The 24555-nt window shown below is 37.4% G+C and overlaps 1 protein-coding gene across 2 annotated transcripts in view; it reads right to left on the bottom strand.

Moving 5' to 3' along the window:
• zuc (Mitochondrial cardiolipin hydrolase zuc) overlaps positions 1–24555 on the bottom strand; it is a 134509-nt gene that overhangs the window by 43785 nt on the left and 66169 nt on the right. The window contains exon 3 of one of the 2 annotated variants that reach the window (XM_065216820.1): positions 16850–16899. The gene's annotated coding sequence lies outside the window, so the exon portion shown is untranslated. Of the gene's footprint in view, positions 1–16849; positions 16906–24555 lie in introns of both variants that reach the window. The other variant, XM_065216819.1, reaches the window with a different exon arrangement.

Genomic DNA, 24555 nt, shown 5'->3' with positions numbered 1-24555 from the left:
CACGAAGAGGTGCATGGACAACGGGTTCCCCTGCCGCACCGAGCGTTGGATGTCGATCGGCCGTGAGAGGTGCCCATTCACGAGCAGGCGAGAGGTGGAGCGACTTGCAATCTGGGAGAGCAGAGTGATGAGATGCTGGTTGAAACCAAGCGAGCGCATGGTCCCTAAGAGGAAAGAGTGCCGGACCCGATCGAAAGCATGATCGAGGTCGAAGCTGATCAGCTTCCCGGTGCGACGATGATGACGGAGGCTCGCAATTCGATCTTTCAGAGCGAGAGTGGCTTGAAAGATGTTTCGATCTGAGTTTGAGCATTTCTGCCCGTCGCGCAATATGCGGTGGGCTCGCATCACATTCTCCAGACGGGTTTTGAGGATACGAGAGAACAGTTTGTAGTCGGTGTTTAGAAGAGATATGGGACGATACGAACGGGCTGTCTCGTCGCCACCCTTCTTTTTCACCAACACGATGATGCCGTCCACAAACGTTGCAGGGAAGTTGCCAGTGAGCGCCTCATTCATCACCAGATTTAGCTCTCGGTGGATGACGTCGAAACAGCTCTTAGGTCCTTTCTAGATAGAGCTGGAATTAGGACGTAACAGCTTTTGTAAACAATGACTTCTCTCGGTGATTTCTCGAAAGCCATGGCTTTCACTGGTAAATCGACATCACCATCGAGTAGGGGAAGACTTCCACTACCCGATGGATATGTTGGTTTGTGTAGGCGTGCCTTGAATTCCTAGAAATCAACGAGAGAAGTCATTGTTTACAAAGGCTGTTACGCCCTAATTCCAGCTCTATCTAGCTTTGTTCTTTTCTGAAATTCTCAAAATTTCTCTAACGTTTTAGCAGTTCTCATGAACCTTGTAGTACTACGCTGAATTTAATTGAACCGCCCTAAAAATGTTTAAGCTTCAGAGAGCCTCTGAACGTATGCGAAGACCTCAATTAACTTTTTAACGTCTCTGAACTAAAGTTATCTGAAAATCTCGGAACTGCTTTAAAGTTCCCACTAATTATCTGAAACTAAAGGAACTGGCCTCCCCAATGTTCATAAAAATTCCTGAAGTTCGCGCATCTCTCCTTAAGCTCCATACATTTTTATAAAGTTCTAGAAATGTGTGTGAAGACCACTGTTCTTATGTGAAGTTTTCGAAGTTTTTCTAAATTTCTGGAACTTTTGTGCTACCGCAATTTTCATGGAATTAGACAGAAATAATTATTATAGTTCTATGATTTTCATTGAAGTTCTCAAGATTTTTTTGATGTTCATGAAACTTCCCTTAAACAACAGAACAGTTAAGAACAGTTCTCAAGATTTTTTGAAGCTCATGAAACTTCCCTTAAATTATCGACACTAATTTAAAACTTCTTCAATAGTCAATAGACTTTCTTGGTGGTATTTAAACTGCTTAAACGATTATTGAATTTCCCTAAAGTTTGCTAGACTGCCCTGAATTTTCAGTATTTTTTTAAGAAGCCGCAACTTTACTGAAATTAAATTATTTGCCTTGAAACTTCGACAGTTTTCCTTAAGGGGTTACGCCTACCTGCAAGACCGAAAAAAGCGAAAGTTTCGATTTTTTTATTCTCGAAAACGACGCAACATATTGAAAATCGGTTTTCTGCCGTTTATTGAACACACATTAAATGGTACATTTATCAGTCGATGCTGTAAAAACGAGGTCCTGGTGCCCCGCACGGCTGTTCCCCGTGGACGATGTTCTAAAAAACGCTGCGGTGCCAACTGCGGTTTGTGATGTAATCATCTGAAATAAAAAAAAACCATGCCAAATCGTTAAGCATGTGTTAAACTAGTCCTTGAACGTTCGGTTTTTTTTAAATTTATTTGACAAAATGGCGGCCTTGCAAAGTTGAAGAGCCGATTTTTGATCCTTAAAATTTGTCTTTGATCGGTTGTAAAAAATCGAAATTAAATGATAGACGAAATCCGAACGATCGTGGACTGCACAAAATAGTACTGAACAGAAATCAAAACGAATCGGACGAATCGAATGTATACATTTCGAGAAATTTTTGGCACCGGTTTTGAAAATATGATTCCGAGATAATCGCGTTTAAAGTTTCAAGTTGGGTTTAGTCCACTATAAGTGAATTTTTTTTGTACGTCGCATAACTTTCACAATTTTCATCGGATCAACTTGATCTTTTGAGGAAATATTTTTGACTTTATATACTTTGGATTAGGACAATAAAAAAAAATCGATTTTTAGAAAGTTTGCAGGTAGGCGTAACCCCTTCAGTATTATAGCCATTATAAACGCTCACTAATTTTCCCTGGTTACCTGAATTTCTCTTAATTTGTTTAACAATCCGGCATTTGATATATATTCATAATTCCCTGACGCATCTGACGTTTTCGGATCAATCATAAAATTCATGGAATACCCCACCATTCCACGGAACTCCTTGTAAGTCTCTGCAAATTTGCTTAAGTTAATGGGATTATTATGAAACTATCTGATCGAACTTTATTTTTGTTGAACTTTTGTTTTTGATCTACAAAAAAAAAGAATATTTTTAACGCATTTTAAAATTTAGCTTTTTTTATTATAAACCTGGAATTCATCCTCTAAAATACTGGAAAAACCTGGAAAAGTAAGATAATTTTATTTAGAAAACTGAATAGACACCCTGTAGATAGAGAAAGACAATTAAACGCCCAAAGCAAAGAATGATTAATCTTGAAATAAATTCACGCTAAAAAAATTGAAAATAGTGACTGATTACAAGAAAAAGTGACTTTAGTGACTTGGCCTTAAAAAAGAGACTTTTTAGTGACTGACTTGAAAAAAGTGACCAAGTCACTAAAAAGTGATATTTATCAGCACTGATTGTGATTATTTCTTCTTATTTTTCATGATTATTACACCCCCCCCCCCCCTCATTATTATTCATGATTATTACAACACCGGGACTTTGCGTTTGTCTTCAACTTTCATTTCATGTGCCGTTCTGGGACTGCTAATGACTACTTACGAAATGGTGACTACACAAATGTAACGTAATAGCTTATCAGTATCTGACGATATGCAACTTTTAAGGCATATATCAGCGAAAGAAAAGTAATGAAAATGATACCATAATGTTTGCAAATCGATTTTCTATGCAGTATGATTTTGTTCATAAGCCATAAACTTTAATTGTGGCAAAATTTAATCAAATTGTTAGACCCTTCGGCCCATTTTGTTCGATAATAAATAAAAATCCCTTTTATGAATTTGGAACCTAATTTTGTCGAATGTCACCTAGTTCAAAACTGTAAATAATCAATTGAATCTTTGTTAATTTTGAAAATAAATTAAAAATCATTAATTTTGTAATTATTATTATTAAACTGAGCAATAAATGCTTCTTGTATTCCTGCGTCGGGCTTCGTCTTCTTTCTTTCTTTCTTCTTCTTCGCATTTCAAGCTTATTGCATATCGCATATTAGCTTATTGCGTGCTCTCAACTTAGTGTTCTAGATGCACTTCCACAGTTATTAATTGAGAGCTTTCGATGCCTATACCATTTTTGCATTGATATAATTGTGTGGCAAGTCCAATCATACTTCTATGCCCAGGGAAGTCGAGAAATTTTCCAACCCGAAAAATTCCTAGACCGGACCGGGAATTGAACCCTGCCACCTCCAGCATGGTCTTACTTTGTAGCTGCGCCTTTACCGACTGAGCTAAGGGAGGCCCCTTAGCTTCGTCTACACCGTCTACAGGGAGACCCCGGGCTTCGTCTACAACCCTCAATAATTTTTCTTTGCAATTGTGATAGGTACACACTTAGAAATACCTAATCTTACACATGACGGAATCCATCTTTGACATAAAGGATGAGACATAAACAAACATGTCATGTAAAATTAAGTGCTCCGGGACTGAAAATTTCGAAAGTACGTTTGATTGAGCTGAATTTCGCGTCTATTATGACTCAATTTTAAGTCAAAATTGACGCTCGTATATGTCAGTCTCAGAGCACCTAAATTTACATGAATTTTTCTAAGTGTGTACGTACAAATTACACAAATGTTTTTAAGCAACAAAAAATGTACAGTCGAAACCGGTTTGCTTTGATTTTAGCTTTGGTCATGGAACAATTGAACTTTTTCAAGATTTGCCAAATGTAAGGCAACAAATTGCCATTGTATTTCCGGCTTTTTCATCCACTGGTCTATAGCCTGAAAGTCTATAAATGAGATTCGTATTCTAAAACGTCAAACTGTCTGGAGTTAAATCCATTTCCATATGAATCTGTTGGCATGTTAAACTCGACTCACGCGAATATACAACCTTGTATACCCGGTGGAACATGCCAGAGAAAAAACATAAACAAGCTACATTTTCTGACGCGCCTTAAAACTCCTTACTTCTTTCCTATGCACGCCACATAACAATCCAGTGGCGGCGGGTGGTTTGTAGAATGCTGCTCACTTCTGGAAAGCGATTTTCCTCATTTCACCCCGTTCCCGCGTTGTCTGGTAGGTGCAACAGGTTACCAGCGGCAAATCCAGCCATCACCGCCGTTGGTAGAAACAAAAGATACAGCACAAGTCTTTTACAGGGAGCGCGCTTTCGTTACGTTACTTGTAAACAAACAATTGAAACTCCTTCGACGTTGCTAGGTGTGTTTGTACGAGGCTTACTTGGATTGTTATTGCTCGCGCGAGCACGGGCGTTCATACTCATCGTCGAATCGTGAGTAGTACTCATCCGGACACTTGTATATCCACGCTCGCCAGCCACAGTTTAAGGGTTGAGGTGCAGAAGGGAAGCGCACGTCGATATAAATAATAATTGCGATAATTAATTAATTTCTCCCTCGAAGCTACTTATCGAAAGAGAAAACCGACTGAGCGAACAAACAGGGAAAGGGTTGCTGCTTGGTGAGCCGAACAACTTGGGTGAGTGAGGAATTCCTAACAAGATCATTCCGGAGGTCTAATTAGGGTTCCCGTGGTGTGTCTTTAAATGAGTGCTCTGCGCGCGCAGGTGCGCAAACGATTGCCTCGGTTGAAGTTGAAAGAGAAGTCGTTGTAAAAGAAGCCATCCCGCCAGAGCTTACTTAAGGAGGAACTAATGATGATCGCACGCTATCGACCCATACGGTTCAACTGAACCATCTTCTTTGGCCAAGTTGGATATAAACTCGTCGGTGCTAGAAACGCTAGACTGAACCTAATTGCCGCTGGATATATTTCATATGTGTATTTCCTGCTCTCCCCTTCCGTGGAATTCTTCAGTCGTCGTCGTCGTCGTCGTCCAGACTGCTGGAAAAGGTTATACCCTCCAACTATCCAAGGAGGCCATTAGCACAACCCACTCAGTAGGAAGGATTTGTATGTGCAACTGATGGATGGTTTATCGCTTTTTAAATGATGTGTTGCGAGTAGTAGGCTAGGAAAATTAGTTTAGGGAAACTGTGTTTTTATTAAATATGCCATTCGTAAGAAGTCTTTCAAAACGCGAATAAATTGGACAGCTCCGTCTACTTAGTCATGAGGCCATTTGATTAATATTCGCTATTCGCTAGATCATGATGTATTTTGACCTACGTTTTTACATAATTTCCTACCCTCATGCGGAATTTCTTCAAATAAAATACATTCTCCGCGCTCAAGAGGAGCATGGTGATTGCAAAAAATGGAAACGGAGCTCGAATGCACTAATGGATCCACATGGTACCATATTCTTTCTTCCGCTAAAAAGGCTTAACACTCGGACAGAAGGAATGCGACTTGATGGTGTGCTAATTTGTTCTGGAATATTACCGAGTCTGCTGCTACTCTATGTTGATGCTCAATACTTTCGGAGGGCGTTTTACTGAGGGGAGCAAAAAACCTACCGTAAATTGGTCTGGGGAGAAAGTCAATAATGCGTAACAAGTTATAGTAAGACTTGGATTCCAAGATAGAGAAAAACGCTCAAATGTACAGCCAAGCTCATAAGTCAAAGGAAAATAAGTGCAAATGGTTGTAGGATAATATTAGGAGTACCTAAGTGAAAAAAAAACATATGAAGTTGTAATTCTCAACAATTTTCATAAAAAGCGTAAAATACGCATTCTATAGGAAATTGTTTTATTTTTTTAGAATCCGTGAAACATTGTAGCAGCAATTTTACCATTCTAGTTACTTCCACAGCCATGAGTTTTTTTTTGTCATCAGTGTAAATAAACGGGGAGATGGAAAACCTGCTCCTTATGAATGTTACAGTGTGCGCGCCCGTTTGGTCAATTTGGCAAAAGGTTTTCTTCGGACGTGACATTTGCCTAATCTTGCAGATTGTAGGAGGTCACAATGTTTACTTTAACTAGCAACGTATAGACGAAAAAAAAAACATACGATAGACCGGCCAAGATGGCATGGCACTGAATGAAAACGCGCATTTTCATTTTTATTGCTGTTCTAAAATCGACACTGTATTAACATATACGATCTGTCAAAACTAACAGCTGCTGGCGCGATAACCGAGCGCGACCTTGAACCGTTCTATAAAATTTTGTAGATTACCAAAAATGGTAAATTATACCACATTTCTTCCAGCAGTTTCAGTCACACGACCACTGAGCAGAAGAAATATAAGGAGTTCCGAACTGATTATTAATTCATTAATTTGCATACGATGGTGAAGAGCTGAGTCCGGAGTTTTTTTTCTTGCTTGCTTTATGAATGAAATCGAAACCACATCTTTGAATCTATTTAAGCAGCTCTCTGAGTGTTTTTGTATGCTGTGCCTATGAAGAGCGGGAAGTAGTTTTTGAAACAGCGTGCGCGCGTTGGAAACAATTAGAAAATCGCGCGCCCCTTGGAACAAAGGCACATAACCAATTTTGTTAGAATGTTGGTAAGGGGATAAGTGTGCCAGTTTTTGGCCTTAGCGGTCCTCTAATAGCATAACCAGTAACGCTTATAGATCACCTTTTCGTGGTGCGTTAGTGCACTCAAAATACAAACAAAAATAAGTTTGCTATAAGTTGATTACACGCGCACGCACATCACCATCATTTTATATTTTATTCCTATTCACATTGTTCATATAACGAGAAAGACATGTGTGAGTAGCGTTGCCAGGTCATTTTCTGAATAATATGGACCAGTCTGAATAAATCTGGAATGCTCCAAAAATCCTGTTTTTAACATAATGCTACTGAAATAAAAGTGATGCGTCAATTTCCCGTAAAAATCGGTCAGTATGATCATCTGGAATTTATTCAAAGTCTGCCAGAATGTTTATGAAATCCATGTTTAAAAGAATATATAAAGCAAACTTGTTAGCATTGCTAAAATCATCCAAAAGTTAAGAAAAGTATTGACTCATTGTTCCCAAAAAGATTAAATATCCCTTACGCAGGATTTCAAAATTGATTTAAATTTTTGGGAAAATACTGCAGATTTTTTTTTTAAGGATTCTGAAGCAGCAAAGAGTCAAGCAACTTTAAATGGGATGATTTTTTTTAACTAATAGACGATTTGGTCCTTAATATTTGATGCAGTACCAGAATATGTCTTAAAATTTGGATTAGTTTTAATAATTGTAATATTACTCTGTGATTGATCAGACTTCCAATTTCATTCTTGGCATCATACAACTCACAACACTCGGTAGACCAGCCTAACATAGTGGTACTCACACACAGTTTACCTAAACTACGGGTAACTCCACATGAACATTACAAATAATTTTATGCCAAAGAATAATATTATTATATAAGCGTCATTTTTGAAGTCTCAGGATCTTGAAATGACTCTAAATTCTGGAATTTATATTTTTCTAGGGTCCCAGATCATGAAACTTTTTGTTAGTCTGAATTTACTTCATTTACAGAGTTCAATTTTAACCGTCCTTGAATTTTAACATTCTTTTATTCTGGATTCCCTTTAACTAATCTTGATAATATCAAAACTTATAACATTCTAAGAGTGCTTAACATTATCTCTTGTAATCTCTTATAAATCGCTTTCTGATTCCACAATTCTCTCAAACTGGTAATAATTTCCAAGAATTGGCATAATTTTGTCTCATTTTTTCTCTTTGAAATTCTCTTAGAATATTCTTAATAATTTCCTTGGTACGCTCTTCAGAATGACCGTCACATTCTTCTCAGACTTATCCTTTGAACTGCGTTGTAGGGAAGATCAGAATTGTTTTGAAATCCTCTTCAGTATTTCCTAAGTACTCAAGTAGTTTACCAAAAAGGTCTTGAATGTATCCCATAAATTGGCAGATTTCTTAAAATTTGATAAAGATTAATCTCCATAGAAACATTGGACATAATTCCATTGAAATTATTCTAACGATTCGTATCAGCATTCTCCTTAAGTTTCATATTAAGAATTTTCTATGATTTCTCTTCCGAATTCTAACTATTTCCTTTCTTCACAAAATCTCCATGCAATTGTCATCAGAGTTTGCAAAAGATAATTTATACCGTCTTCACTTCAATCAAAGGTTGCACAGACTGCATACTTACACTTCACTGTAAACCTTAAAATTCTGAAATCTAGGGCAATTCAGAATTCTAAAGTATTGCAGACAGCTAAGGTAACTATAAATTCACAGGTAAGGTAAAATTCTATTAATATTAATGTAATTAACTATCTTCAAACATATCACGAACATACTTCAAAGCCCTGGTGGTTGTCTAGATTCAATAGCCTTGCTAATTTTCCAAAGCCCAATTTATTGTTCTCAATCCTGAACAGTTTTCGATTTCTCTAAATTCCAAAATTTGGAAAATTCCTTCAAGATTAAAAAAAAATAATTATAGCCAAAATCTAAACAAAAACTCAAAATAAAATTAAACTGGCACGATATTTTTTTAAATTTTTAAGATTTTTGACAGCCAAACAAGTTTAGAAAATGTCTCAATTTTCATGATTCTGCAACCCATTGCAAACATGTTGTAACAATTCCATGTATGATGTTGCAATAATGTCCAACGTTGATGGCCTGTAGTAATTAAAGTAGTAAGTTTGGCTTTTTATTTTTTGATTAGAGGGTCCATTAATTGCTGTGATATTTATAATCCAACCCATTTTAAAAATCTGGGAAAATCTGGAACATATTTAAAAAATCTGGAAATAAACGTGATCTGTCTGTGTATCTGGAAAGACGACTGAAAATCTGTAAAATCCAGATAAATCTGGAATACTGGCAACGCTGTGTGTGAGTGACACTTGTTCGTCGCGTATTTTGGCATGCACATGCATGTAAATGCAAAACAGAATTTGCTAAACTTTCCTGAATCTTGCAGAATTTTGAGATTTGAGTCCTTGTTGCTCCAACGAAGCTTAGAAAATTTCTCTAAAATTACAGCGAAGTTTTAGATTTTCTAAAGTTCTGGGAAGAGCTACCTTGTAATTATGGGAAGAACTTTTCCAGAGTTCGTGGATGAACTTGCCAGAACTTTAGAAAATTTTATCCCTGACGTATTGGGAAGAAGTTCCCTGGAGTTCTGAGATGAACTTCCCTGAAGTTCTAGGAAAAACATCCTTAAAATATTGGGAATTTTTTTTTCTGGAGTTTCGTGGGGAACTTTTCTAAATTTATGCGAAGAAGTTTGCCACAGCACAACGATTGAGACAACTTGTATGTGACTTATTTAAGTTACAATTAAGTTGATCCAAGATCCTGCCACTGCTTGTGCTGAGAATAACATCAGTAACATTTTGAGAAGAATTTCTCTCTAGTTTTGAGAAGAAATTCCCTCAAGGTCTGGGATTAGCTTATTTTAAGTTCTGGAAAGAAATTCCATAAAGTTCTGGGGAAAACATCCCTGAAATAGTAGGAAAATTTTCCTTCTAGAAAGTACTCCCTTAAAGTTCTCTTTGAAGACCTTCTTGTCAAGTTCTGGGAAGAACTTCCCTAGAATTGTGGGAAGTAGTTTCCTAAACTTCTAGGAAGGACTTTTGTGAGGTTCTGGGAAGAATTTTCCCTAAAGTATTGGGAAGAATATCCGTTTAGTTCAGGAAAGACATTCCCTAAAGTACTGGGAAGAAGTTCCATTAGTATTGAGAGAAATTTCCCTCAAGTTACTGGAGTTCTAAGAAAATCTTTTCTGAAATTCTGGAAAGAACTTCCCTGCAGATATGGGAAGATTTTTATTTAAGTTCTGAAAAAAAAACTTCCCTAAACAAAGCTAAAGAAAAAACTTTCCTGAAGTTTTTTGACGAACTTTACTAAAGTTCTACGAAGAGCATTTCTGATGTTGTGTTTTTGAAATTCTGAAAAGAACTTCGCTCAAGTTTTGGGAACAACGTCTCTGAAGTTCTAGAATAAACATACCTGGAGTTCTGGAAAGAACTTTTCTGTAGTTCTGCAAACGAATTTTCTGAAGTTTTGGGAAGAACATCTCTAATGTTCTGGGAAGAACTTCTTTCAAGTTCTGGGATGAGGTTTCCTGAAGTTTTGGGAAGAACTTCCTTTGTATTCTGGGAAGAACATCCCTAAAGTTCTGAGACGATTTTACCTGGAGTTCTGGGAAAAATACTATTCCAAAATTCTAGGAAGAACTTCCCTTCAGTTCTGGGAAAAAATCAAGAGTTCTGGGAAGAATTTTCCCGAAGTTTATGTCACGATATTTGTTCAAGTCTTCAGCTTTATCAGGTTTTATTGTGAAGATTTTCAACTGTCCAGGAATTCAAATAGCGTCTTTTTTAGATATTACCCCTGATTATTTCAAAAACCTACAAGTCAAAGATTTTTCTGAAATCTCCACGATTTTTTTTTTCAAGTTTTCAGGCTGATCAGGCATTATTCTGAAAATCTTCAACTGTCTAACAATTTAAATCATTGTTGAAGATGCTAATTTCAAATAACAGACTGTAGTGATAATTTTTATACGATCGATGGAGTAGATGAAAGTATAGAGTTGATAGTTCCAATAGAGTACGGCAGTGTGAAAATTGCATATAGATAGTAGAATAGCGAGCTAGGACAACTTTTAAGGAAGGTACAAATCGGTTTTTTCATCTCTCTTTACCAAAATCTCCCTTTGGAGAGGGATGGTGAGGGGTGTCCACCCCCGCCACCACTGGCAAAAAGAGATGAAAACCGACCGCTCAAGTACCAACGATGTGTTTGAAACAGTTCTACCGATTTTTTACCGCACTTCAGTTGTTATTTGAAGGAAGGCATCCAGTCGTAGGTTTGGAAATTGCAACTATTGTTTACCCCTACCACGATATGTGCTGCTGTCATTGGTACAGTAGCAGCACCTACCCCACCCGTGTCCCCTCGAGATCGTCAAGTCGACGATCGATACGGAATCTTGAAAGAATTTTCTGAAGTTCATAGACGACCCTAAAGCTAAAATTATCTTAAATTCGTTATAATTTTCCGAAGTTCGCAGAATTTTCCTTAAGTTCACAAAAGTTCCTTGACGTTTTCTAAACCTTCAAGTTGTTCTCAGAATTCGTAGAATTTTTCGCATGTTTGTAGAACGTTCCCGAAGTTCACAGTTCTCTACGAAATTTACAGATTTTTTTTTTAAATTCACAGACTTCCCTGACATTTTCAGAGATTTTCAGAAGTTCATAGAATTTTCCTCTAATAAGCAGAATTTACTGGAGTTACCTGAAGTCCGCTAACTTCACTGAAGTTTATATAGTCTTTTTGAAGTTCCCAGACTTCCCTGAATTCAGGAGAATTTTTAGATGTTCAGACTTCTCTAAAGTTCACAGACCTCTCTGAAATTCCCAGATTTTTCCCAAAATCTGTAGAATTTTCCTGAAGTTTAACAGTACTTTTCAATATCTTGCTAAATTTTCCTCCGGTTTGTTTGCAAATGTTGATAGGCCCTTTACTATTTCATTCAAAATGTTTTTTATGTTACTTCATACGCGAAGTTAGCGATTTTCAGAGTTGGTTGGAAATACTAACATGAAGCTTTAGTGTGATAATTTATTAGCTAGAGAATGATCTGTAGAAGAGAGTAGGTGGATAGTTCCGTTAGAGTACGGCAGTATGAAAATTGAATAGAAGTTGAAAATGAGCGAAGGGCTATTAATGCAACAGTTTTTTTTTTTTTTTTTTATAGTCACTTTAACACTCTTGGGTTATTTGTGACTTGTCCGGGGGTGAGATTTGAACTCGTGACTTTGGCGTGATAGGTATGGATGTTAACCACTACGCCGGGGTCACCCCCCAAATAATGCGACAGTTTTTAAAGTTAGACGCACATCTTTTGCCTAACCCGTACGATGTACGCGGAGACTTGAAGTAAGCCTTCTCTCTGAGATGACCAAGTTGGTCATGACGAGAGGAGCAACACAATAGTTGGGTAAAGAAGAATTGCATTATAACATACCATCGACTGGAAATGCTCTCACAGCGTGGGGCTTTAGGTAGTGATAAAAACGTCGCTAGAACTATTCCACAGCCGCAGTCAGTTTATGAGCAAAAGAAGGACGCACATTTTTTGCCTTTAGACTTGGAGACATACTTCAAGTCTCCGCGTACATCGTACGGGTTAGGCAAAAGATGTGCGTCTATCTTCAAAAAACTGTCGCATTAATGGCCCTTCGCTCATTTTCAACTTCTATTCAATTTTCATACTGCCGTGCTCTAGCGGAACTATCCACCTACCCTCTTCTAAAGATCATTCTCTAGCTAATAAATTATCACACTAAAGCTTCATGTTGGCATTTCCAACCAACTCCTTTACTATTGTTTCTCCAGGACTGGAAAAAAAAATTGCTGTTGATAATGACGGGACTGCAACTTTGACAGTTGGATGTGTATGTATCGGTAAAACTGCTTTCGCTATGAACACAACAACATTCTGGCGAACATCCTGAGACTCATTTATCTGAGATAAATTCCTGAGATGAATTTCAATGAATTTATAAGGAGAAGACAGAAAATTCTTAATTGATTTCCTGGCAATTCTTAGAATAATTCCATGTTAAGTTGTGAAAAGAACATTAGGATAAATTCTTAGGTGATTTTGAGTAGAATTTTATCGGGATCGTGAGGAGAATAGCAAGTGAATTTTAAGAATAATTCCAAGAGAATTTTGGCGAGAATGCATGTTCTGAATAGGTGTTCTGAGGATAATTTCAAAAGAAATCGACTCAGGAGGATTCCTGAAGAGAGTTTTCTAGTCTAGTCTAGTATATTCTACAATACTAACATTCCCGAGGAAAGCTTTGATTAACATTTTGAGAATATTTGATTTCTTTGACATTTTGAGAATTTTTGGTTCCTTTCGAGCAAATTCTTAGGGGAGTTTCAAGGGAATTCCAAAGATAATTCCAAGGTTTGAGAAGAGTTCCAAGGGTATTTTATTGTGAGTTTAAGGAGAATCCCGTGACTATTACAATTAGAAATCCAAGGTAATTAAGGAGAAAAAAAGATTGATTATTTTTAATGCGTCAATATTAAACTATTGGGAAAAGTTACAGAAAAGTTGATCATGGCGATTTCAGACAACATTTATAATAAGTTGGTGCAAAAAATAACATTAACATGTAAATTCATGAACAATAAAACAAGTGACCATATTTCAAGGTTTATTAATTTTTCCCGTCTCTCGTCAAATTCCCGGCTTTTCCCGGTTAGTTTTCAAATTCTCGGGTTTTCTCGGGTACTTCCCAAATTCCCGATTATTTACTAATTTTTCCGGTTTTCCCGGTTTAAACAATCTTCACAAATTTTGTATATTTTTCATGATGCTAGAACAACATTCATGAGGTGCATTGACATAATCCATGGTTGCATGATGGAAACTTTTGTGTAATTTGCTGTTAATCGAGGTATATCCTTATCTAGCGTTTCAACGCTCTCATGACCCTGATCCATGCATAGGAAGTGTCGAAACAACCATCAAGTGATTCTACTTGCACCTTATCACCAGTTAGAAATTCAAAAAAAAAAGAATCGTGCACAATTTCAGTTTGCGTTTCTCATCGCAAAAAGGAAGTGAGAACGCAATCCACGACGGCAAACAGTGTGCAAAATTTGCAAAACGATTAGCTTTCTAGTGATTACGTCAAAGCAAAATGCGAGTCTCTTCCAACTACGCGGACGTAAGTGACTGTAGCGAAGCAACAAAGCAACCATTGATTTTTATCACCTCATTTTTATCCCACCGAATTCAAACCGGGCTGCAACTATCCATGTATGTGAGTGTGTGACATTTGCACAACTTGTCGGCGCCTGCTATGTTTGCACTATTTCACACCATGTCCATCAGGTTGAAATCGGATTCTACTGAAATTAGTCAGTCGACCATCAAACGACGGTTGATTTTGTAATGTTTACTCACTATCCCCTTTAGCCAGTTGTATAGATCCGACAGCTGCTCAAACTAAAAGGGTGACTTTATTGCTCACCATATGCAGTCAGAAAGTAAGACATTAAAACCTTAAAAACTTATTATCCCGTCGAAAAGTGACTATCAAGTCATTAGAATCATTTTATCAGTTAACGACCGGCGTTAAACATACTATTAAATTGGAAGATAATCTGTCGTTGACTTGTTCTAACCAGTACCTCGTAAATCCGTCGTGCGGCTCAATTCCGGCTAACATTTTCGGAAATGAAATCTTACAACAACAATCAACGGGAACTGCCGTGTGTAGTTTTCTATTGCTGAAAGAGAACCGAAAAAACCAGGCTGAAGCTAATGATTAACAGGCAAATAATTACTCGACCACTTAACGTTCTCTGCTTTTTATTTACTTTTGGATCTACGATTCAAGAAGTGTACGATATCAATCTAATGCCATAGCATACACAGGCAAAAAATAAATTTTAATATTACATCCAAGAGGATGCACTTCAATCATGTCGAAAATCTCATATAAACAAATGCAGTTAAAGCAGCCTAATGTCAGTTCATGCACTGTATTAATGATAATTTTCTCCTTTTTGGCAAGCAATATTACTCCATATTTTTGACACGATTGAAGTGTCCGCTTTGATGTGATATCAAAATTATTTTTTTGCTGTGTAGGTGTCATAATCCATCCAGTACGAGAATAGTTGGAGGTGGGAAACCGAGGGTTATAGATATAATATTTTTCGCTGACCGCAGATGAACGTGGATATCTAGTTTAAAAATCTGGTTCTAAAATTAGTTAAAGATGAACAGCCCTTCAGGCTATATCAATTGTAATGAACGTAGTATGGGATGAACTCAGTTTGTGAGTTAAGTTTCAATAAGTGAAACAAATCAACTACGACTCAAGATAGAGGCCAGTGGAAACGACAAATATATTTTCGTCCTCAGAAAAATAAGCCAACTGACTCCAACCTATACTATTCACGAACAATGCTTAGTTTTTGGGCAATCGATTCCAGGAATTCTTATCGCTGCTGAAAAGTCCTAACTCATCACTCGGAGTGCCACAAACAGCTGTTCCGTCTCACGCAGTAAAGTTGCATAATCATATCCCTTCGTGTTTCTTTCAAGAGAAAACAAAATTGAATAAGCAGTTACGGCCACTTCAAATTGACCCCGGCTGGGGGTGATTCTTTCCTTTGTTGTTGATGACCTGGTGTCAAAACATCACTAAGCAAGCGCAACACAAAAAAAAGAGGGAAAAAAATTAGAATAGCAACCCATGACGATTGATGTTCGCGGTGTGACCATCGCTACTCCTGCTTTGCGGGAGATTGAATGACATTTTCTTTTTTTTCTTTGAAAAAAAAATGGAACCGAACAGCTGAAATTGTTGAGAGAAATGTCATCTTTAGCTTTTGTCACTCACATTTTTCAAACATCATTATCATCATCAAGGCGAACGGACGTAGGAAGACAGCTAATACTAGAACGGAAAAAGCAGACATTCTTTCAAGTGTTTGAAAACTCATTTTGAAATCGTTAGTCATCATTGCACTATGGTCCCAGAAGCCGAATTTAGTTGGAATAAACTGTTTGTGCACAAATTATTACCTTTAGGTGTATAGTGTCTTCCGGAATTTTTTTCAATTAATTTTAGCCAATCTTTTTATGGTGTTCCTTGCGGTTGATAAATTCTTAATAATGTCATATTTTCATTGAAAAATACGTCATATTCAAGTGTTTCTATCGCAAATGAGTTTTTCGCATAATACGCCTACAGAGAGAAAACTGTGAAGTTTTTTTTATTCAGATCAAAAATTGCTTCCTTCAGCAAAGTTGATAAAATAACTTATTCTACAAGTTTATCGATCATTATGCTCATCGACTGTAATTTCTTCAACATTACAAGATTGACTAAAATAAATGGAAAAACTTTCCCGAAGGCACTATACCCCTTAAACAAATGATTTAGGCAAAAACAATTTATTCCACCTAATTACGGCTTCTGGACCACTGTGCATTGACTGACTTTTTGTATTGTTCGGCACTGGGCAAAAGTCACCCGTTGCTGTGGAATTGTGGTTTTTTTCGGAATAGCAAAATTTATCTGAACTAGTTTTCCTCGTAAAATCGTGCCAACAAAACAAAGGAACCTTGGAAATATTAATTTGATAAATGATGGGTGGTTATCCTTACAATAATAACTTAAAAATCACCTAATTTCTATCAACTTTCACCAGCAGCAAATAGTAATTTGAGACATACCTATCTTGATAAACTGTGTGTGTCTGCTTCTAACCCTTTTTGTTAAGACAGGGCAACAATAATACACAACCTTCACAAGATATCCTTGCAAGAGGGTAAAGGTCCCCGGATAATCCTCGCACTGACAGATGCAAGAGGGCGAACGTCTTCAGAAAATCCGATGGACGCATTTTTTAGCACGTCTGCTTTCTCGTCACATTCTATTAGCCCGTGGACCTTTCTCATAAAGACAGACATGGGTGACATTTTTTTCAGATGTTATTAATTAAATTCAAATAAACTCACCTTGTTCGGAAATGCTACTTTAAATACTGTTTGTCGTATGTAAGACTGAACTGCATCTGAAACAAAAGTGAAAGATAAAGTTACAATTAGAATGTTGAAATGTCAGTCGAGATAGAATATATAAAATACCGCATCTAAAAATAAAAAAGTTTGTAAGAATAGAACTATTTTAGTTTGCTGTGTCTACCCTTCAAGCGATACATTGCAAAGCTCTCGGTAGAAATTACTTAAAGACATTCGGACGATGGGAAATGTTGCTAAATTTAGTTATCCTATTCTTTGCTCGCTTGCTGTGATTGGCCTACTGCGTTGATAGCGAATGCGTGCCCTGCGGTTGAAAATTAGGATCTAACATGTTTGGTTTTGTCGAAACATGCAATGTCCACATCCACAGTCTACCTGCAGTTGGTTTGCCAGAGTTTGATTTTAAGCTTGGCCTGCTTCCCGATACCATCGCCGTTCGCAAGACGATGACGACGATGATGAACAGCACGTCCTGAACTAAGGGGCAACTAAAAATACACCGCATTGTCGTCGTCGTTGCGCGTTTTCACTTTCTACAGTTTCACGACGATTGTTTTGTAGCATCAAAAACAAAAACAGTAGAATTAGCTACAAAACAAAAACAACGCAGCAGGCGCGGGAACTTCTATTGGCGCACACTACACCCAACCGAAAAATGGGATATTTCCTTACAAATTTGTATGCATGATGCGTGAAATTTTACAATGCAAAATACAAATTCTGCAAGATGTACAGACGTAGATTTAGTAGTACAATACGTTTTGAGATTATTTTTTAGGAGCAGAAAAAAGACTTTGCCGGAGAACTCGATTTTTTTTTGCGCCTAAAAAATAATATCAAAACGTATTCTAGTAACAAATCTACGTCTATACATATTGCAGAATTTTTATTTCAAAATTCCACGCATCATGCCCAGGGAAATCGAGACATTTTCTAACCGGAAAAATTCCTAGACCGGACGGAATCGAACCCAGCCACCTCCAGTATGGTCTTGCTTTGTAGCTGCACCTTTACCGACTGAGCTAAGCGAGACCCTAACTCCTACATAGACAATTTTTGAAGACCACGGACCAAGATAAATCCAGACTGATTCAATCGCCATATTCTCGTGGATAAAAGCTAAACCTCGCAAACAACCTATACCAAAGGTAGATGAATCATTCCTCTACCTGATGTTGTTAGTTTCCAAGATTGAGCTTATACTTCTTATTATTATTTCATTTATTAACGACCTTTTCTTTATTCTCCAGAAATTGGCGATTGACGTGTTTGTTTACAAAAGTATGTATGCCCCACTCATGAATCAGTCCATAAATCTTCAATACAGGTGTAGAACCGGTTATGATGACCGTTTCTGTTTACTGAGCAGAAGTTTGGGAGTTCAATCCCAAGCCCGTCCCTTTCCTTTTTATTTGTATCACTATGCCTAATTATCTACCCGCCCATTAGATTTAAATAAACAAATCAGCTTAACCGGACCCGATCGCATCACACTTACCACAGATCAAAAATGACCCGGCCCCAACATTCAACATTCCTTCCGATGGCAATCGTAGAGACGCAAAGGTAAACACGGTCTCTATACAATGGTTGTCATACTAATCATCCTTCCCCTTCCCAAAAGTCCGTGTGGACGTGACCGGCGCCGGTGCTGATCTATAAAAGTTTGAATTAGTGAACTTGCACATTGAAGATGGATAAGCTAATCTCCAAGCGCCATCTATGTGGTTCAAAGGGAATTCCACTTGTTCTGATCAGAAACGGAGTAGCAACTACGATATCCTCGGTCTTTGTGTAGAAAAGAAAAAGAATTCAAACCGTGTTGTTACTAAAAATCCATGGTAATTCTGAGAAGAATTTACAGCAATTTGGGAGAAGACCTCAATAGTTAGGTATTTTTTGCTTTCCTGCTTTCATTGTTCGGGACATAAACCCACTATCTAGTTTAGTGTTAGTTGTATTACTCTATCACCATTGAGAAATGATGAAATTTTGACACAGTTGCCATTCTTGCCTTTATCACAAAGAACCGATTCTAGTTGTAAGGTCCCGCTATTGATACCCTCGGAGAGTGAAACCACTCTTCAAATGAGCTCCCCCTTTGTCAGTCGAAAACGGACTCCTTGGCAACAAAATGACACCGATATTGAGAGCCCTAATCTATATAAACCACTTCACACTAGAGAACAACGAATAAAAGATTAGGGAGCACATAGAAAACTATCCTAACTTTTCCATGTTGCAATGAAATTGCTTAGAAATTGGGGGTTAGATTTTGATAAGTTCTTTAGTGGGAATGACATTGATGAAGACAGCACATTGTAGTCGAAATACGAATCTGTCATGGATACCAAATTAATTAAGTGGAATTAAATGGAAGATAACCTTTTTTCCGGTTTTATTTAATTAGAAACAAATTATGAGATAATTCCAAGAGCATTTTCAGAACAAGCTCTAGAAAAATTCCCACACAATTCTGAGCATAATTTGAAGACAATTAAAAATAATTCTACTAACTAAAGTGGATTGCCTACAAATTATATGTAATATGCTACATATAAAGATAATTTTGAAGGATATTCTTAGGATATTTTAGAGCGAATTAGTAATCAAAAGTTAATTCCAAAAGTATTCTGGAGAGAATTCTTGTATAATTTTGGAGGAAATTTCTGGGACATACCAGAGATTCGCAGGATTATTTTAAGGCAGGGTTTTTTAGATCGTCCAGAGTTCAGATTTGGGCAAAATTAGGAAATATTATAATTTTTGACAAAGCAAATTAAACAGTTTCTTTGCGTTTCCCATACAATCTCATGTAAATCCAAATTTTAATCATATTTATTCAAATTTGGCACGGTTTTTGGGGACCACAGATCGAAAGAGGAGTGGTGAGCAGGGGGTTCTTACGTTGACCCACCTTAATGTGCATCCAAATTATCGAAATCTGGGCTGCTGGTACATCAACTCTAGAGCAACATGTGAAAAGGGTCAATTGTAAACAATAGCTTCAAATGTACTTTTCTCAGAAATTACAACAAAACACCAGTGCTGAGAATTGTCATTGTCTGTCAATGAAAGATTTCGCGCGATATTGACAAAAATTTTTTTGACATTGTCACTGAAGGAATTGATACTCAACCCATCGCATTTTTTTCCGTTTTTCCCCCGAAATTTTGGTAATTTTACCGGTTGTGCGATATATTTAAATTAAGCATGAAACCAAATGCGATTGAGCCGAAGAGATCACTAGGGCAAATTAGAAATTAATAAGAAAGTAGATTTTTTTCTGCATCTTGAATTTGATTCTGCGTTCGAAATCTTCAAAATTTGTCGATGAAAATTTGTTCAAAACTTTAGAGGCTTTTATTTGATTGTGAATTTTTTCTAAAATAAATTTGAAATTCTCTCTGGGAGTCCCTTGAAAATCTCTTTATAACAGCCCACAAATTCTCTGCAGAACAATAAAAAAATCAGGAAATTCGTTCTTAGATTTTAAATGAGTTTTAAACTTTTCGAAGAATTCACTGAAGCTCTTTTTAATTTTTTTTAGTTCGCTTAAATTTACTTTCAGAATTTCCATACAATTCACATCCGATTTGTTTAAAACTTTTGCTCAGAATTATCTTAAAATTCTCCTCTAAATTCTTCCGTAAATTCACTTGGAATTCTCCTTAAAATTATGTAGAAATTATTTTCGAGATGCCCTATCCTCGGAAATTCCATAAAACTATTCGCATAATTCGTTTAGGATTGCACTCTCAACATTCGACACCCTTGGTATTTTTCACGCAACCTGTAATCCTCTTCACAATCGCCATGGAATTTTTCACAGAGCTACTTAAATAAATCACTCTGAACTCACACAATTGACTTAGAGTTTTAGTCAACACTCTATTAGAGTTCATTCAAAAACTCCATATGAAATTCTATCGGAAATACCTTGGTGTTATCTCTAGAACTGATTCTAAAATTTACTCAAAATTTCTTGGAAAAATCCAGAGGCGTCGCGTGCCTCATTTGTTTACCTGTGCACCAACCAAACTTAGTTCGTTATAGTTTACGACCACATATTAGTTTTTGTTTTATTTTTCAATGATCCATGAATTTGAGGGACATATTCTCAATTACTATATTAATCACTACCTAACCTAACATTTGAAGGGTCTATCATCTTGTATAAACAAATCTTGTATGACCCTTTTCGCGCTAACCGAAGGAGGAGGAATTGCAAGCTGAACATTGCATTAGGTCCTAAGTAATATTGATCGATTCTCTTCGTCGACTTTCTATTTCGTTAATAACTTGAGCACATAACCATTTCTTCATTATCGATCTGTGTGCTGAAGATACCTGGGAATGTCTTTACATGGCCGAGGAGATACACAGAGAAAGTCGACGGAGATAATCTGTCACTTAGGACCTAATGCAATGTTCAGCTTGAATTCTCGTTTTTATCAAAAGGCTAACTCTTTCGACTGACAGCAGACATGAATTAATCAACCCTTTATTCATCAGAACAACACGATCAGAATAAGCCAGGGGAAGCTCATAAGTTTTGACAGGCGCACCGGCGCAACTACCGGTAATTAAGAGATTCACAACTGACAAGAGAGTGAGAGCGAGCTTTTGCGCTCTCTTTCTCCATTACTCTCTTTGTCTGCAATGATATATCCAAGTGCACAGCGAGAAATGCACGCTTTGGGCACCCATACATCACAAATGTTCTTCTAATTTAAACTCACACATTCAAACCGGTCTGCAAGTATGCTAACGTCCAAAGCGTACCAGACTGCTGTTTCCGTGTTGCTCCCGTTTGACGCGTGACTGCCTGAAATCTTCAATTACAACTAGTGGTGCAAACCGCCATGTATTGTGGAAAATTTGTGGTATGTTTCAAGAGGTGATAGAAGGTCTGCTTGGCTTACATCAGGCATTTGACCATTCAAAAACTTGCCATCCGCCACCCAAAAAAGCTCACTTTTAGGTGCACTAATTAACGAGTTTTGTCATTGTAGTGTTATCGACATGCTTAGAAATCAATGCATTAGGGATTAGGCAGACCCTCCGAACTGAATTTAATCCTTTTTGAAGCAAACCAAGGTCGAATATTTGATTGAATCACACTTTAAAATAGTGTATTCATGGTCACCTGTGGTCTGGAGTAAAGAAGTACAGCTATAATGTGACGAAAAATCTTTAAAAATCTAAACGCATTTTTTTATTTACACCTGTGTCGTGCACAGGTTGGATGCGACGCCACTGAAAAAATCCAAAAATTCTGTAAATAGTTCTTCAAAACTAATATATCCTTAAAATCTAGTCTACTCCAAGGGCGTAGATGCGTGTTAGCTTTGGCGGCTTCATGGATGTATGCCGTATAATCAAGGAACCAAAAATATCTCCAAATGACAAAACGACAAGCGATCAACAAGCCGAATGATAATGCTATGTCAGCAGTGGATAGCAATAATGATATAATCTTCTTCCTTCTTTTTCATGCCAAACAATTTCTGCAACACAGCTCGCTCGGGTTGATAGAAGGAAACGATCAAATTGTTGGCAAGCTGCTTTCTCGATTCAGATCAAGCTATGCCCTCATCCGTGTATATTGCAACAAAGCAGGCAAGCAATATATTTTTATCCTTCTGCCACTCCGATCGAGCTGTGTTGCAGAGACAGTTTGTCATGGTAGTCGTAGCAAGCCTTTTGTCTGTATCGTTGGTGGTTGCTTTATGTGTTTGGATTCGCTGCGCATAATACATTTTATTTCGTTACAAATTTAGCTACTGAAAAAAAAAACTGCACATGTTCATCACTGACAATTGACAAGATATCCCTTGAAGATGATTTTTAGTTTAAGTGAGTGACAAGAACTGTTTTGTCAATATCGCCATGTATGGTCGAGATTTTTCAACATTGCAACACACCAACTAAGTACACCATCTGATCGAGCAAACTTCCGTCTTAATCCGCGTCTTAATCGACGTTCAAAGTAATTGTTTACATTTGGCACATCGGCTCTTTTCACATGTTGCTCTAGAACTATTTAGGTATGATTTAAGGCTTGATTGTTTGAGATCTTTACATGTAGCATCAATATTCAAATTTCGGTTCTACGACCCATTTAACTTAACCGCATTCAGCCTAGTGACTGATTAAAAAAAATATACCTCCTTTCATTTCGAAGCTTGATTACTGCTTTGGATTTCCAATTTTTATGCAAAAAGAAATTAAAAAAACGTACCCCAAGAGAATTTGTGATATTTTTTATATTGTATAGCAAGAATATATATATTAGAAAACACACCAATTTGTGTCTGTAATAATTGAACGTGTTTAGTTTGGGTGTATATTCGATTCTGTAGCACTGCGGGAAAAAGATACGTACAAGTGAAGTGAATCGATCCCCTGAAATGATAGTGAAGAAATGTCATTGATGGTAAAAATAGCCTGCCTAATTGCCAGGCACTATGCACGATATACATATTTCATCCGTTTTGTTACTGTCAGCATCAAACACAGTTTCAATTCGATGATCGTTTATCGTTTCTGTCGAGTATTCTTGAGAATTGCACCTAGTTTGATTTACAATCCACACTTCCGTACCTAATAAAAATATAAATATTATATACAAAAGCACAGAAGCCGCCAAGTAAAAAGATAGTCGGAAAGGACCTCCAAATTCGCCTTTATCAAGACCTTGATCTTTGGGAAGCATCTATTTTGGGTCGTAAATAAGTGTTTTTGACTTATTACGAAAGCGCCTGGCGTCGTCGTCGTCGTCGTTCATCATCATTCTCCACTTCATACAGGAGCACAGGTTCATCGCAGCAGGCGGTGGTGTTCCATATGTCGGAGGTTTCACCAATTGCATCGACAAAGGCGACAACCTGCCCTTTGGTCTAGTGAGAGAGCCGTCCGAGCTTGTTTACATTCACAGTAATTCCCCAATATATGCGGTGGGTGGCACCATCCACTCACCGCTGTTTCTCGGCTGTGCTTCATCCAGTTACGCTGATTTTTTTTTAATGTGATTAGTGTCAACCATAATCAGCTCGATTGGTTGAAGGGCAGCCAAGAAATAGCGGTGGATCGTCACACCCGCCGTATAAATGGAGGGATTACTGTATACAGCTTGACTTTTGCAATGAGTGAACACGCAACATCGTCCCAGTAAGGATTGGCCAAGTGTGGAAAACCATGGCGACGAAGGAAGGGACTGTTTCCTGCATTTAGCTATTTCCTCTTACGTCAGTCCGTTCGGCAGAGTAGTATCATCGGTTGGGCGTATCATAATTTTCACCGTTCTTCTGATTCTACCGAACGGAAAGGCTCTCTTCTCGTGCCTGTACCTGTACACGTACGTATTAATTAAGGATAATTAATTTGCTGCAGCACGACATGTTCGAATACACCTAACGGAAGTTGTCGTAGGAGCGTAAAAAAAGGAACACTTGAGATGTCCATTATTTGGAGACTATGAACATCCAATGGTCCATTGATTGATGGTAGCACATTTGGGAAGCAGAACTCAAATCTTCATCACGAGTAGACGTACGATTGCGGTGATTGCTATTCTTACCCAAGGCACTTTTTGATTGGTAAAGAATTAGATGCTTTCAAAGAAATTGAGGTCCAGCAGGGCGAATACAGTTGAAGACGACAGCAAAAAAAAACCTGCG

This window comes from Ochlerotatus camptorhynchus, unplaced genomic scaffold (genome assembly GCF_037179485.1).
Source record: "Ochlerotatus camptorhynchus isolate MF236.1 unplaced genomic scaffold, CSIRO-AGI_Acam_v1.1 ptg000067l, whole genome shotgun sequence".
Taxonomy (NCBI): Eukaryota; Metazoa; Arthropoda; class Insecta; order Diptera; family Culicidae; genus Ochlerotatus; species Ochlerotatus camptorhynchus.
Note: the sequence above shows the minus strand (reverse complement) of the source record. Positions and strands in the feature narration are given on the sequence as shown.